Raw genomic sequence first — 14,995 nt, forward strand, 5'->3', positions numbered from 1 at the left:
GTCATATGTATACTAATGACTCTCAAATTGAGGTCTTAAGACCTGATTTCTTCTGTGCCCACCCCTGGCTCCCCAGACTCATGTAGTCAACATCCCTACCTGAATATTAAACTTAATATGACCCAAACTGAACTCTGGATTTGGTTCTAAAAGTAACAGAATAGGTTGTCCACCATATGCCTGTGGTAGGCCTGGGCCAGGCCTGGTGATGTGGCAGCAAAGAGAACAGAAAAATAAATCCCTAGGGCAATGCAAAGCCTTCTCTGTGGGGTAGCAGGTAGACCTTTCAGTGTGAGCTTGGCCCTTTCCCAAGTCTAACAGATGAGACAGTAAAACCAGAGTTCTCTGCATTAACCACGAAATTTCTGGCATACCTCACGAAGACCCTCAATCCAGAAACCTACTACTTCACTATGTTTGGAGAATAAACCTCTAGAGGAGCCAGCATGAAGGAGGGAAAGTTGCCTACCTACCTTGGATCAGGGGAAGAATTCCTGACATCTTTTTCTTTCTTTCTTTTGTCTTCATTTAATGTCATATTTTTTTCTCATCGCATTGGGCCGGGAAAGGAAAGAATCATGAACCATTATCTTCCAGACAGAAATGGAATCCAGGTTCCGATTTTCTTTAATTTCAGGATCTGAATCAGAGTCAGAGGAGGCTGATCCTTGTTGGGACCTGGGGGCTGCTAAGAGAAAGGTAGGAAACAGGAAATGAATGTACTTGATTTTGGAGGTTGCATGTCCCAGGGCTCCCATTCAGGTACCTGAGGACCCTCCGGGTAGATCACACATGGAATACGGATGGTGCAGGCCTGAGGCTGGTCTCAGGAGGTGCGAAGTCAGCCGCATGTGCAGAGGAAGGACCTGAGAAGCCACTGTCCCCTCACCTGTACCCCAGGATCCTGAGAAGGGCTTCTTGATAAGGACAGGATCAGGTTTGCTCCTCGGCCTCTGGTTGGCCTCATAAATAGTAGAGAGTAAATCCTGCAAATGTATGAGCATCTGGGGACGTGGCTGCCATTTTTCTTCACGCCCCTGTGCCTGAGACCCTGGCCAGTTGCTTTTGACCATATATGATTCTTCCTCACTTCTTCACATTCAAGGAGTTCTCATTCTTGTGGGACACTCTGGATTTCCTAGTCACTCTAAGTCTAATTAAGAGGCCTATGGGCTTTTTCTGATCCCTGGGTTTCTTTTTCCTCCTTTACTTCCTGGAGGTTTCTAGCAATTTCAGCCTGATGTGTCACTTGGTCTGTTTTTACTCCTGTGTTTTCTTTTATTTTTTTTAAAGACTTTATTTATTTATTTATGAGAGACACAGAGAGGCAGAGACACAGGCAGAGGGAGAAGCAGGCTCCATGCAGGAAGCCCTACATGGGACTTGATCCCAGGACCCCAGGATCATGCCCTGGGCTGAAGGCGGCGCTAAACCGCTGAGCCACTTGGGCTGCCCATACTCCTGTGTTTTCTCTGCAGCCACAAGGTTATAATCCAGGGTGGGGAGAGGGCTGGCCCTTACTGGCCGATGCTACAATTCAGCAAGCTGGAGGTGCCCCAGTGCAGAAATGTGCCTGCTCCTCTCTGCTCTGGAGATTTCTAACTGCTTTTGCAAAGGATTTTCAACCCATGTTCATGGGTTCATGTCTCCCATCCCGTGTCCAAAGGAACCTGATGCTTCCAATTCCTGAGGCTTCCGCTTGTTCTGCAGCGTAACTGGGTTGCTCATCGGCTTTCCCCACTCCCCATTTAGGACTAAGCTTTCTCCCATCTGTCAATTTTGTCATCATTTCCCCTTTTGCTTTCCAATTTAAGAAGCGTTGTGGGCTGTTGTCTCTTTTCCAATTTTCTTGAGTGTCTAAGTCTTTTTAACCAGACTTTTTACCATTATTTTAGTTAGCTTGTATCATCTTCCAACTTGAGCCCCAAATCTGGAGATTTAATACAGAGAGATAAAAAGCCCCTCTTGAAGGCAGAGGTCAGGATGGAGCAAAGGTGAGGATGTTAATGCCTCTAGGGGCCAAAGGAATCTACCTACAAACTGAATTATTTGGAGTTCCCTGGGAAGCTTTGAGACCTCAGTTCATACTTGTTGACCTAAGAGATTGCCCAGGGAACTCTCCCTCCACTCAAGCAAAGCATTCATATGCAAACATTCTGAGATAAATCATTTATTCTCTGTACCATCCAACCCCCTCCACAGTTTTTACCTCTAGGAAGCAGGGTCCCTGCAAAGAAGGAAGGCCACCAAAGTTGGAACAAAGGCTCCCCAGAAGAAAATTTAGTAATTATGCTTCAATCTGTACCCCCGTGAGAGCTGATCCCTCAGTGATTTCCTGCTGTACCACAAGCATACTTCTCTCTTATCAGATAGCCTCTGATCTGATTAAGCTAAATTCATATGGAAATGCATTCCCTGACTCTACTTTTTAACCTGAGAATCTCATGTAGTTAATTTGGTAGATTTTCCACTCATTTTCTGCTTCAGTGAGTCCAACAGATTCAGCAATTAACCCCAATTTAGAGATAGACAGGGAAGACAGGAAGATTCCTGCTGGAGGTCCCAAAGGATCAGCTGGCTGCCTTTCACTTCTTTTGGGTTGTCGAGGAGTCCATCCAGAGCAGCCCCTTTGCCTCTGAAGGCAGTTTTGCCAGCTGAGTGCACTACCGCCTCACCTTGTCCAGGGTCCAGGTTTTGGGAAATATTTAGATGTACATTTATTGGAATTACTATTTTATTTTACTTGCACAGTCAATAAGAAGACAGTAGACACAAGGTCTGAGGTTTCCTAATTGACTAACAGAAGGGACATCAGGTTATGTAAAAAGATCAGTCTTGTTAAATCAAGGCTATCAAAGTTCAACTCCAATTTAAGTGAATAAATTCCATTTTCTACTGCAAACATATTCTTGATTAAAGAAACACTGCAAAGTTGTAGTTGCTTTGCAATAGACAGGGGATCAAATGATGACTGATGGATGAGTGAAGGAAACACGTGAGTAGTATTAGATATTCAGGAAAAGTGTTGGTATTTCTTACTGACCATAAGAGATAGAGCCTTATAAATTACAATTAAATAAGTCCTTTTCTCCACCTATCTACTCCCGTTATTTCTGAGATAACCAGATTGCCAAGTTGTACGTGTGTGTGTGTGTGTGTGTGTGTGTGTGTGTGTGTCTAGCTTGAAATCCAACATGGGGCTTGATCTCACAACCCTGGAGATCATGACCTGAGCCAAAATCAAGAGTCGGATACTTAACCAACTGAGCCACCTAGGTGCCCCTGGATTGTACATATTCTTGATCCTTGATTTCTTAACTTACTGTGGAGGATAATGACCAGCCTAGTACTTTGAAAATTTCAAGTTCTTGACATAATAGGTCATGGTCATAATAGATCATAATGGATCGCTTCCCTCAAAGCTTATTATTATTTTTTTAGTTTTTAAAAAATTTATGTAAGTAATCTCCACACCCTATCTTGGGCTGGAGCTCACAACCCCACGATCAAGAGTCACATGTTCTTCTACCTAAGCCAGCCAGGCGCCCCACTCCAAAGCTTATTAAATGACATTATAACCTATATAATTTTTAGAAATTGAGATCAAGTGTAAGTATAAAATTTTAAAGTTACTTTTCCAAAGAATGTTAAAGGAAAATAAAAATAAGCCTCCACCAAGAGGACACTACTCCTTGACTGTCTTCTCTCTTCAAAAGAGACTAGAAGACCTTCTGGGGGGCACCTGGCTGGCTCACGCGGTAGAGTCTGCAACTCTTGATCTTGGGGTTGTGGGTTTGACCCCCATGTTGGATGTAGAGAGTACTTTAAAAAAGGAGACCTTCCTGGATCCCTGGGTGGCTCAGTGGTTTAGTGCTTGCCTTCGGCCCAGGGCATGATCCTGGAGTCCCGGGATCGTGTCCTGCATCGGGCTCCCTGCATGGAGCCTGCTTCTCCTTCTGCCTGTGTCTCTGCCTCTATCTGTGTGTCTCTCATGAATAAATAAATAAAATCTTAAAAAAAAAAAAAAAAAGACCTTCCCAAACAGAGACAGTGTCAGAGAGCACCAGTTATGTTTTGCCTCAGCCTTTAAATAGGAGTAAAAAAGACAGCAGAATGCAATTCTAGAAGGTTTTTGTTTTGTTTTGCTTTTTTTTTGCCAAAGTTCCATTGATATAATCAAAAGTAATTTTCACCAAGAACAACGGACAAATATTTAGCTAAATATTTAGCTAGCTAGTCACAGATTTCAGCAGGCTTCTCATTCAGAATTCAACACTGGAAACCAAGATCTAATTGACCTCTGCCTAATGACTACAGATTTTTGTAGGCCTAAAGTCTTTCTGTACCAGTGTACCCCCAAACAGTCAGAAAGCTTCAGATGGACTATATTGACATACATTTATTTTGATAGTTATGAAATTATTTTAATCAATATTAGGAAAATGCAACAAGTTAAACCTATGATTTCACTCAAGTGAAGTAAATGTGAGTCAACTTGTAAAAATATCAGTAAATAGTGATACTTAGATGGCACTCAAGTATAGCAAAAATCCTGAAGCCTGGATAATTGAATGGCTAGATTTATACCAAAGCAATGAGGTCTGTAAACTGCTTCCCTTCTACATCTACTGCACCCTAGATTCAGATGTAAGGACTAGATCTAAGGGTCACCACCACCCAGCCTGTGCTCCAGGCCCAGCCTCCGCTTTGGGCAGATTCCCCATACAAATAACATTGACAGAAGTGACAGTACTGGAGCGGCTAATGTGGCAGGGAATAGGAGGAAATGTTCTGCTGCACTAGGCCTTTGTTCCTTTGTTCCCTGATGAAGTAGCGTGAGGAGAAATTTTACTATTTATTTATTTATTAAATATTTTATTTATTTATTCATGAGAGAGAGAGAGAGAGGCAGAGACACAGGCAGAGGGAGAAGCAGGCTCCATGCAGGGAGCCTGACGTGGGACTCGATCCCCGGTCTCCAGGATCAGGTCCTGGGCTGACGGCGGTGCTAAACTGCTGAACCACCTGGGCTGCCCGAAATTTTAGTTTTTAAATGTCGTTTATTATTTTTAAAGTATCATTTGTACCATAAAAAAGTAAGATTAAGAAATGGCAAGTAGAACTGCAATTTGTTTTACAGTCTAGATAGTTTAAAACAGCTCCTTGTTGAAAACTTTTATGTAGGAGCGCCTGGGTGGCTCAGTTGGTTAAGCATCATCCTTCAGCTCAGGTCATGATCCCGGGATCCTGGGATTGAGCCCCATGTTGGGCTCCCTGCTTGGTAGGGAGCCTGCTTTTCCTTCTCCCTCTACAGCCCCTCCTGCTTGTGCTTGTTCTCTCTCTGTCAAATAACTAAATTAAATCTTAAAAGTAAAAAAGGCTTTACGTAAATTTATTTACATAAGTTTGCCTTTATGTAAATTATCACCATTTCAATAAGTAAATGAAGTCTAGGGGATAAAAATTGGCATAGAAGCTGGAGAGAGGGGATCCCTGGGTGGCGCAGCGGTTTGGCGCCTGCCTTTGGCCCAGGGCGCGATCCTGGAGACCCGGGATCGAATCCCACGTCGGGCTCCCGGTGCATGGAGCCTGCTTCTCCCTCTGCCTGCGTCTCTGCCTCTCTCTCTCTCTCTCTCTGTGACTATCATAAATTAAAAAAAAAAAAAAAAAAAAAGAAGCTGGAGAGAGGGCAGCCCCAGTGGCTCAGTGGTTTAGCACCACATTTGGCCCAGGGGCGGATCCCGGAGATGGGGGATCAAGTCCCACGTTGGCTCCCTGTATGGAGCCTGCTTCTCCCTCTGCCTGCGTCTCTGCCTCTCTCTCTCTCTCTGTCTCTCATAAATAAATAAATAAAATCTTAAAAAAAAAAGCTGGAGAGAACATCAGATATGCTCTTTTTGAATGTGAATAGTACTCCATATGAGGAGTAACATATACTGTCTAAAAGAAATCAATTAGAATATCAACATTAGAAATCACCGTAGGAAATAGATAATATTCCTCCATCTGTGAGTCCTACTATTCAATTTTCTAGTTATTCACTCATTCATCCAAAAAATAGTTGAGTGCTTATGTGTGTAAGGAATTGCTGCCAGCAATGAAAAATTCTTCTAATCAGTTTGCTTGACCTATGAATCAAGAAGCAAAAAAATCATTTTGCCATTTTTGAATCAAAATTCATAACTTCTCAGAAGTTTTTTTGGATCAATTCCATTCTATTCTAATAATTCATTTGCTGTCTCCTCTCAGTACATATTTTATACACTATTCCACCAGTTGGTTGGCTGTTGTAGCAGACAAAATAATTGCCCGCTCCAAAGATGTCCACATCCTAACTCCCAAACCAGAATGATGTGGCCAGGAGCCAAGGAGTGTGGGTGGCCTCGAGAGGCTGGAAACACAAGGAACAGATTCTTCCCAGAGCCTCCCAAGGGTCACAGCTCTGCTGACCCCCTGATTTTAGCCTTGTAAGGCCCATTTCAGTTTCCTGAACTGAAAAAAAAATAAAATAAATGTTTTGTTGGTTTAAGCCATTAAGTTTGTAGTAATGAGCTACAACAGCAGTAGAAACTAATGCAAGCATCAAAGCATTGGGCTTCCTGTTGTGGGAGATGCAAAGATGAATAAGATACAATCCTTCCTCTCAGGACACTACTTACTGTTTAGAAGAGATGAGACACATGTACTAAACTATGAGCTAGACCATGATGACTGTCCTAAGGGAGGTACTGCATAACAGCTATTGAAATTCATGGCTAAGGAAGTGACTTCATTTTGAAGATGATTAAGAGGAGGCTTTTGAGCTGGCCCTAAGAGGGTAAGTAAATTTCAAGAGATAAAAGTGATGGAGAAAGTGGCATAACTCTTACAAATTAAATCACATAATAAATTATTTCTATATATACCTATTGTTAGTCCTTTGATAAAGAAAATGCATGCCTATATTTTTTATAAAATCGTGCCCTAACACATCTTTGCTATTAAGCAGGACATGATTAGATCTGCTTGAATGTGAAGAATGACATCCATGAGTCTGCTAGAGCTGACATGGTCAGATGCTACAGACCGGGTAGCTTAAACAACACAAGTTTATTTTCTCACATTTCAAGAGACTGGACCTACAAGATCAAGTTGTCTACAGGTTTGATTTCTCCTGAGGCCTCTCTCTTTGGCTTGCAGATTGATGCGGTCTCTCTGTGTGTGCTTGGCCTCAGTGTCTTCCTCTTCTTACAAAGATACTAGCTCTTTCAGATGAGAGCCCCACCTTTGTGACCTCATTTAACCTTAACTACCTCTGGCCCCATCTCCTGATCTAGTCCCTGTAGGGCTTAGGGCTTCGACATATGCTGAAGGCAGACGCTCAACCACTGAGCCACCCAGGGATCCCCTGGGCTTCAACATATGAACTTGGGGGAGCACAGGTCCATCCGTATCATATTGTAATTATTGTTTTAAAGATTATAGTAATATATGCCAAAGGTACAAAAGACACAAACTGAACAACAGCATGTCAAGTAAAAAGCAAAACATTTTCTTCTCTCTCATTTATAAACTTCCCCTGGAAGGAATCAGTTTCCTTCTGGAAAAGTTTGATTGAAACAATTATAGGTAAGACGCCAGAGAGTTTGTTTCCTCCCTCTTTAGAGAAACAAATGCATCTAGGGAAGGCCGTGTGAGGACCCAGTGAAGAGGCTGCCATCTGCCACCCAAAGAGAGAGCTCTCACTCGATGCGGAACCTGCCAGCATCTTGATCTTGAACTTCTAGTCTCCAGAACTGTGAGATAATAAATTTCTGTTTCTAAGCTCCCCAGGCTCTGGGACTTTGTTGTGGCAGCCCAAACAGACTAAGATAGCACGGTTCTCTGCATAAAACTATGATATATATCTATCCATTTTGAACACAAATAGGATCTTGCTAAATATAATGTTCTTCAATGAGCTTTTTCCATTTACAGTACATCTTGAACATCTTCCCATACTGGCACACACAGATCTAGTGACCTCGTTTTGTTCTTTTCCACTGTCACTTTATTATATCAGTAACCAACCTGGAAGACCAGGATACATTTGGCAATTGTTCGCTTTATTTTTTAATTAAACTCTCCTTTTTATCTTGAGATAATGTAGATTCACAAGCAGGTGTAAGAAATAACACATGTACTCTTTGCCCAGCTTCCTCCGATGGTAAGGAATATCTTGGAAAAGTATAGAACAGTATCACAACCAGGATGCTGACAGTGAGGCAGTCAAGATATGAACACTTCTATCACCACAAGGATCTCTCCTGTGGCCCTTTTATAGCCATACCCACTTCTCTCCTGCCCGCTCTTTTTTTTTTTTTAAGATTTATTTATTTATTCATGAGAAACACACACATACACACAGAGGCAGAGACACAGGCAGAGAGAGAAGCAGGCTCTATGCAGGGAGCCCGATGTGGGACTCGATCCTGAGTCTCCAGGATCACATCCTGGGCTGCAGGTGGCGCTAAACCGCTGCGCCACCGGGGCTGCCCCTGTCCGCTCTTTATCCCCCAATGACTAACCTGCTCTCCATTCCTATAATTTTCTCTTTTCAAGAATGTGATATAGATGGAATCACACAGTGTGTAGCCTTTTGACATTGGGTATTTTCGCTCAGTCTGTCTAGAGACTCTTTCAGGTTGTATGTGCATCAATGAATACATCTTTCCTCTTTAGTAGTGAGTAGTATTCCGTGGCTAGATGTAGTGCCATTTAACTGTTCCCCAATTGAAAGAAGTGTGAATTGTTTCCAGCTATGACTATTGTAAATAAAGCTGCTATGATCATTCATGCACAAGTCTTTGTGTGACATAAGTATTTCTCTCTGGTAAATGTCTAGGAGTAACCGTTGCTGCATCATATGATAGTTGCACATTTAGTTTTGTAAGAAACTGCCAAACTTTTCCAGAGGAGCTGTACTATTCTACATTCCCATCAGCAATGTAGGAGAGATGCAGTGTTCCTGCATCCTTGCCAGAATTTGGTGTTATTGGTTTTTTATTTTAGCCAACTCTATTTTTTTTTTTTTTTTTGGTGGGAAGGGGCAGAGGGAGAGGGAGAGAGAAAGAATTTTAAGCAGGCTCCATGCCCAGCACAGAGTCCAACATGGGGTTTGGTATCTCAACCGTGAGATCATGACCTGAGCTGAGATCAAGAATCAGATTCTTTTTTTTTTTTTTTTTTTTAAAGATTTTCTTTATTTATTCATGAGCGACATAGAAAGAGAGAAAGGCAGAGACATAGGCAGAGGGAGAAGCAGGCTCCATGTAGGGAGCCCAACGTGGGACTTGATCCTAGGTCCCCAGGATCACACCCTGGGCTGCAGGTGGCACTAAACCGCTGCGCCACTGGGGCTGCCCCAAGAGTCGGATTCTTAACTGACTGAGCCACCCAGGCGCCCCTCATGGTGGTTTCTATTCACATTTCTGAAATGGCTAATGATGTTAAATGTCTTTGCACATGTGTATTTGCCATCTATTCATCCTCTTCAGTGAAATGTCTTTTCATATCTTTCTCATGTTTTAATAGGATTGCTTGTTTTTTTTCTATCAAGTTTTTGAGTTCTACTATATCTAGATACTGGTTAGATACTAGTACATGTGATCCTTGAACAACACAGGAGTTAGGGGCACTGATTCCCTATGAAGTCAAAAACCCATACATAATTTTTGACTCCCCCCAAAACTTTACTAATAGCCTAATGTTGACCACAAGCCTTACCCATGACATAAATGGTCAATTAATAGGGTGCCTGGCTGGTTCAGTGGGAAGAGCGTGTGATTCTTGATCTCAGGGCCATGAGTTTGAGCCCTGCATTGGGTGTAGAGATCAGTAAAAATTAAATAATAATAACATTTAAAAAATAGTCAATTAATACATATTTTGTACATTATATGTTATTATATACGGTATTCTTATAATGTGAGCTAGAGAGAAGAAAATGTTATTAAGAAAGTTATGAGGAGGAGCCCCTGGGTGGCTCATTCAGTTAAGTGTCTGACTTCCGCTCAGGTCATGGTCTCAGGGTCCTGGGATGGAGCCCGGTGGCAAGGCCCCGTGGCAGGCTCTGTACTCACAGGGAGTCTGCTTCTCCCTCCCTCTCCCTCTGCCCCTCCCCCTGCTCCTGTGCACCTGTGTGCAAGTGCGCGCTCTTTCTTAAATAAATAAAATCTTTTTTTTAAAGAATCATAAGGACTGTACTGTATTTTACAATACTGTACTGTATTTATTGAAAAACAAAGTCTGCGTATAAGTGGCCCCATAAAACTCCAGCCCGTGTTGTTCAGGGGACAACGGTACTTTGTCAGACGTGTGCTTCGCAAATCCTTCCTCCCATGCTGTCGCTCGTGTTTTCATCCCTCGAACAGAGAACTCCAGAGAGCAAAGGTTTGTCCTCGCAGGAGGTGGAGTCGGGGCGGGGCGGCGGCCCGGCTCCCTGCAGCCCCCTCCCGAGCCCCGCGGGACCTCTCTGTGTCTCATGAATAAATAAAATCTTAAAAAAAAAAAAAAAAAAAAAACTATAAAATAAGAAAAAAGAAAAAGTTGCTGTAGGAGAGAAGGTCACTGGAGGAAACCAAGGCACGAATTCTTTTTTTTTTTAAGATCTTATTAAAAAAAAAAAAAGATCTTATTTATTTATTAGAGAGAGAGAGAGAGAGAGAGAGAGGCAGAGGCGCAGGCAGAGGCAGAAGCAGGCTCCACGCAGGGAGCCCGACGCGGGACTCGATCCCGGGCCTCCAGGGTCACGCCCTGGGCCGCAGGCGGCGCTAAACCGCTGAGCGCCCCGGGCTTCTAAACTTGCCAAGAGAAGCGGCCGGCCCGGAGGGGAAGCGCCCGCTCCTCCCGCGGCCCCAGACAAGGGGGTTTCTCCCGGAGGCAGAAGCACGGAGGCCAGAGGAGCAGGGCGCGCCGAGCCCTCTGACGCGGGCTGCGACCTGGGCTGCGACCTGGGCTGCGACCTCCGCGGCACCCCCGCCGCGCGCCGGGCCCCCGGAGCTCGCCTACCCCCGGAGCACGTGGGGGAGCACGTGGGGGGCCCCAGGAGGGACCCCAGGGCACCCGCGAGGCCAGGCCCGGGCGGTGCTGCGGGGACGGCCCAGCCCCCACGCGACGAAGGGCGGCCGGGCCCGGCCTCCAGGCCTCCTCCTCTCGGGCTCTTGTGTCCGCTTTGTACCCAGTGTCCAGGCCTCGAGCTGTACTTCGCAGGACGAATAGGGCGAAGCGTGTGTCTGCTCCATCTTCCTACAAGTGGAAGTGGACTCGATTGGTCTTAATGGCTAATAGGCAAGACATAGAATTTCTTCGCCAGTCTCCTTTTGGTAGACATTTAGGTCATTTCTAAAAGGGTTTTTTTATTTGTTTTTATTTTTTTTGTTTTTTGTTTTTTGTTTTTGCTATTAGAATAATGACAAAAGGAATGGGCCTTCTGGGACCTGGGACGCCTGGGTGGCTCAGCGGTTAAGCATCTGCCTTCAGCCTAGGGCAGGATCCTGGAGTCCAGGGATCCAGTCCCACATCGGGCTCCCTGCAGGGAGCCTGCTTCTCCCTCTGTGTCTCTGCCTCTCTATATGTCTCTCCTGAATAAAAAAATAAAATCTTAAAAAAAAAAAAAAAAAAGGAATGGGCGTTCTTTTTCTTTGAGGGGGTGGGAGTAGGCAATGCGGAGAGAGGCGGAAGACAGGGCTGGGCAGAGTTCTGGGTTCTGGTGCTATTTATATGCATAGGATAAAATTCCCAGCTGGAATTGTTGGGTCAGAGGACATGTGCATTTTAATTCATCATATTGTCAAAGTATCCTCAAAAAATGTGACATGAATTTAAACTTCCATCAACAGAAGAATGTGTTTTTCCATTGAATATTATCAAAGTTTCTGATCTTTGGTCACCTGATTGAGAAATACTCTCTTGTTTTTATGCACTTATTTTCCTTTCTCTGTTAGATCCAAAGTGGGAATTGTGCCTCTTTCTTTCTTTGTTTTTTCTTTTTTTGATGTCTGCAAGGCCCCAGCACCATGCTACATATCATAATAGTTATCTGTTTATCGCTGATAGTTTTAGCACTTCCAATAAAGGATTAGAGCTGGTCATACAGAATTCTGGCGAAGTTTCATGACTTCAAATAAAACATGCAAGTTCAAAAGGTTTTACAAGCAGGTGTTTTTCAAAATGTCTGTAAATTAAATGGAATCAGAATCACTGGGTGTAATGGGAAATTTAACACTATGTGCCTCCTAATATGATGGCTTAAAGAGGGTGCTTCACCACCTAGATGTAATATTCTTGCCAAAGATGTTGGCATTGAATCTAATGATGCAGGAACAATCACAGAAACTTAAAGCGTGGAACATTCTATAACAAAGAAATAAAATCAAACTGATCTGGAATTTTCAAAATTTGAATGTCCTAGAAGACAGGAAAAACAAACTAGATCAATGAGGTCACAGAAAATGCAAGCATACACCACACACACATATTTACATTATACACTTATATGTGTAAGAATTTCTAATGAGAAAATCCCTTCCCTAATTGGGGTACTGTCCTAAATTAAAAGAGACAGGCTCACTAAATATAATGTGTTACCTTTGTTTGGGTCCTAGATTTTATTTTTAAGGCTATAAAGTACATTATTGGGACATTTGAGAAATGCTGAACACCGACAGTTTTGTAGATATTATTCTAATAGTAAACTTGGGGGGGATATAATGATATTTCTGTGGTTTCATGGAGGAGAATATCTTTATTTTAGGATGCAGTGCTGAAGTATTAGGAGTTAAGTGTCACTACATGTCTGTGAATTTCAGAAAGGTCAGAAAAAAAGTCAGAAATATGAGAGAGAACAAATGTAATAAACTGTTAACAACTGATAAATGTGACAAAGATTTGATGTTCATTATTTTATTCTTGTAACTCTTCCTTAGGTTTTGAGTTTTTCAAAATAAAAAGCGGGCCCCACCTCAGAACCGATCTCTTGAATCTTGGTGGGAGGGCAGAGCATACTTGTATCTGCATTTCAAGATCTTCCCATTGATTTTTATGCATAGTACAGTTTTGCATGTACTGATTTGAAGTACAATAATGTATTTTTATTTTAGTCTTTACGAAGGTAGAGCTGGAAAAAAAAAAAACCAACAACCCTCCATATCTTGGTTATACAATAGAATGTAAGAACGTTGGGTTAACAGGTTTAAACCCAGTCCTTACAGTTTCCACAGTCCCTTCTGTGGTCCTCCTCAATTTTCTCCATTTTTTTCAACTCTCTTAATCGTTACTTATCTTTATGCACATAGTTTTCAAAGTTATTGTGAAGAATGTGTCAGTGAGGGCTGCCCTCCAAATTGCTTCAGTGGATACCGCCTACGTTTAGGCAGAAGCTAACTTCTTATTTCCTCCAGCAACGGAAAGGAATGATAAAGAGCTAAGTAGCACTACTGTCCCTATCCAGCTCAAGGCAATTCTTTTTTTTTTTTTTTAAGATTTTATTTATTCAGGATAGATATAGAGAGAAAGAGAAAGAGAGAGAGGCAGAGACAGAAGCAGGCTCCATGCCAGGAGCCGATCCTGGGACTCCAGGACGGCGCCCTGGGCCAAAGGCAGGTGCTAAACCGCTGAACCACCCAGAGATCCCCCTCAAGGTAATTCTTAAACACTTAAATAACAGATGTAGGGACAAGCATGTATTATATTGTGTTTACTAAAGAATAAATGACATTAATAAGTAATGAGTTGAAGATCCAAAACACATACCTTTTAAAAATTATTTATTTATTCACGAGAGACACAAAAAGCAGCAGAGATGTAGGCAGAGGGAGAAGCAGGCTCCCTGCAGGGAGCCGGATCCCAGGACCCCAGGATCAAGACCTGAACCAAAGGCAGATGCTCAATCACTGAGTCACCCAGGCATCCCCAAAACGCAAACCTTAACCAACATGCATATCAATAGCCTCCTGCTTTAAACGCGTAACTATCACTTAAGATCTGATAGACTTGAAATAATGTAAGAACCTCAAAAGAATACATGTACTTTCTTTAAGAAGCCATCGCTTTCAACATAAAGCATATTGTTTTCAAGGTTTTGTTGCATACTGACATATTCGTACTAATTCCTTGGTTCCTCTGGTGAACAATGGCTTACAATTGCTAGCTGGGTTTAGATTGTCAGCTGAGGCTTTCCAAGAGTATAAATGGCCTCACGTGATCCAGGTTAGCAAAGAAGCACTTGCAGTTGACTTTGAGAAAGCTCTAACTTTAGATCTCAGGAAAGTAGAAAGTTTATTTTAACCATAGAAGAATATGCTCTCTGACATGCACACTTTGTTAATAAGTGTATTTTGGATCTACAATTCTTTTGTTACCTCATGGTGTTTAGTAAGCACAGGCAAATGTGGTAAACACAGCGTTTATTAGAAATACATTGTAGGGTTGCAGGCACTGTGAGTCTGGATTTTGACTCTGAATTTTTTTTAAAGATTTTATTTATTTTTTTCATGAAAGACAGAGAGAGAGAGAGAGGCAGAGACACAGGCAGAGAGAGAAGCAGGCTCCCTGCAGGGGGCCGATGTGGGACTAGATCCTGGGACTCCAGGATCACACCCTGGGCCAAAGGCTCAACTGCTGAGCCAGCCAGGAGTCCCTGGATTTTTGATTAGAAAGATTTTTTATCTGGAAACCCCTTCAACTGTGACCTAAACCAGAATTTAGCCCTTATTTTCTTTTAACAGATTCTGGAAATGTAACAGTAGTGCTAAACCTAAAGAAAACTCAACAATTTAGGTGTTGATTGATGACTGATTTCACCTTGTGATTGATTGGTTTCACCCTAAAGACTCCAGTGAGACTAAATGGTTGGTCATTTTTCTGATTTAGTATTTCCTTTGGTTTCTCAGATCCCTGGAGAGTTTTAGTAGGTTTATTGAGACAATAAAGATCTTTGACCTCCATTTGCAGAACATATCCCGCATTATCTCAAATC

Source organism: Canis aureus, chromosome 31 (genome assembly GCF_053574225.1).
Source record: "Canis aureus isolate CA01 chromosome 31, VMU_Caureus_v.1.0, whole genome shotgun sequence".
NCBI lineage: Eukaryota > Metazoa > Chordata > Mammalia > Carnivora > Canidae > Canis > Canis aureus.